Below are 2,695 nucleotides of genomic sequence, written 5' to 3' on the forward strand. Positions count from 1 at the left end.
CTGACTAGCACCGTACTTCGACATATATACGTAAAATAAATGCTAACTGCAATTTTTTTTCTTTTTTTTTTTTTCTTTTGCTTTTAACCAAGAATCAAGACTGTTTTACGCCCATATCTATGAAGAATTCAGGGATTTAGGCATTTATTTACAAGAATTTTCACCACAAAAGCTATGTTGCCGCTACATTGACAAATGGACTAGCATCGTACTTCGACATATTTCCGTAAAATAAATGCTAACTGCAATTTTTTCCCTTTTTTTTTTTTTTGCTTTTAACCAAGAATCGCAACTTTTTTCATTTATATAAAGAATTCAGGGATTTAAGCATTTATTCACAAGAATTTTCACTGGAAAAGCTATGTTTACATATGGCGGTTGCCACATTGACTAACTGACTAGCACCGTACTTCGACATATATACGTAAAATAAATGCTAACTGCAATTGTATTTTCTTTTTTTTTTTTTTTTTTTTTGCTTTTAACCAAGAATCAAGACTGTTTTACGCCCATATCTATGAAGAATTCAGGGATTTAGGCATTTATTTACAAGAATTTTCACCACAAAAGCTATGTTGCCGCTACATTGACAAATGGACTAGCATCGTACTTCGACATATTTACGTAAAATAAATGCTAACTGCAATTTTTTCCCTTTTTTTTTTTTTTTTTTTTTTTTGCTTTTAACCAAGAATCGCAACTTTTTTCATTTATATAAAGAATTCAGGGATTTAAACATTTATTCACAAGAATTTTCACCGGAAAAGCTATGTTTACATAACATTGACTAACTGACTAGCATCAGACTTCGACATATTTACGTAAAATAAATGCTAACTGCAATTTTTCTTTTTTTTTTTTTTTTTTTTTTTGCTGTTAAGCAAGAATCACGACTGTTTTCATATCCAGACACGGCGCTCCGCATACGCATAACACGCACTGCGCGTAGGGCACCAACTCTGCCTGAAGAGGCACAAAAAAAAATCAAGTTTGTAAAAAATCCTAAAAAATAGTAATTGTAATAATAACAACAATATATAGCATTTAAAATAAAACTTATAACTGATAAATGCAAGTAATACAAATATAAGTAACACAGGCTCATTATTTACACACAAAAAAAATCTCCTGTGCGGCCCTTGCCTGGTTCACCAGACTCACCGCTGTTCCAGCTATTGAGTCTGGCCACCATTCAGCGGATACAATTTCCAGGGCGGAGCAAGCCACAGCAAACAGACAGCGGAGTGGACCAATCAGCGACAGGCAGACGTGACGTTAGTAAAATGACAAGGGACTTGCGCGCGGAAGTAAACATACGAGGAGAGCGGAGTTTATTCAACATGGCTAGCGCGAGACAGACTGTTGTCAATGACTCGTGTGGATGTATTTTTGCTCGTTAAGAACACGTCACACAAATAAACGAATCTGATTTGTCGATTGATTTTGTACCTGCTCGAGAGGCCGTTAATGGGCTGGTTCCCAGACTTTTCTCTTAGTGTTTGAAAAATACAGGGAGAACAGTCTGGCCGTGCCAGGCAAGTGCGGCCCTCTCGTCAGTCTACCTTTGGTGCCCCCCGCCCCCAATTCCCTAGTGGTTTGCTCCATTATGCTTCAGTCACAAATTTGGCAGAAGTTTATTCTTGAAAGGAAATGTCATCGAAAAGACAACAAGAGTCGGGGGTGGAAAAAAGGAAGAGGAAAAAGCAGCGAGATGATGCCCGCGCATCACTTGCAGGTAAGAATTTTTTTTTTTTTAAACAATTGTTTATTTATTATCAGCTACGTTACCATGACTACAATAATCTGATAACTGGGAATAACCAGGTAATGACAATAATGAGATTTGACGCATTTACGTGCACTTCAGTGATGTGATAATCAGGAAAAACCACAAAGCATTTATGCCTAGGGCACCAAAATAGCTAGTGCCGGCCCTGTTCATATCTATAAAGAATTCAGGGGTTCAAGCATTTATTCACAAGAATTTTCAACGAAAAAAGCTCTTTGTCTGTGATTCCACTCGGTCAGCTTTAACGGCCATGCCAACAATGCATGCCCCCTATTTATCGGCCCCACGGCCCGTCAATATCGCTATGAAGTCCATGATTGGGCATCTACTTTTTTTCTTGTTTAAAAATAATTCAGTGGGACAGTAACATGCTTAAAACTTATCATAATTATTACATTTGAAGTGCTTAAATACCTACACACACACACACACACACACACACACACACATATATTTTTTTATGTTATACTTTGAGGGGGGGGAGTGAAAAAAAAATTCTTATATGTGTCTCTTTCCAATGACGAATCTGAATAAATACATTGAACACATTAAAAAATGAAATTAAAAAAAAAAATGGGGGGGTACTTCGCGGTTTTTCACTTATCGCGGCGTGTTCTGGTCCCCTTTAACCGCTAAAAACGAGGGATCACTGTAATAACTAGAATTCAGACAACTTGGAAACGTCCAGCTACAACATTTGTTTAGTTTGTGTTGTGCAAACATGACAGTTGACTTGGAATACATTTTCGGAAGTACTTTGTGTTAAACACAATACATGTTATGATAACATGACTTGGTGTATGCAACGCATGCAATAATTAAAGAGGAAATACTGCTCGAGGCGGCGGCGTGAGTTTCAATAACGTAGTTCTGCGAGTGCGAGGAGGCGCTGGAGCCCAATCGAAT

The sequence above is a fragment of the Corythoichthys intestinalis genome, chromosome 14 (assembly GCF_030265065.1).
Source record: "Corythoichthys intestinalis isolate RoL2023-P3 chromosome 14, ASM3026506v1, whole genome shotgun sequence".
In the NCBI taxonomy this organism is placed as follows: domain Eukaryota; kingdom Metazoa; phylum Chordata; class Actinopteri; order Syngnathiformes; family Syngnathidae; genus Corythoichthys; species Corythoichthys intestinalis.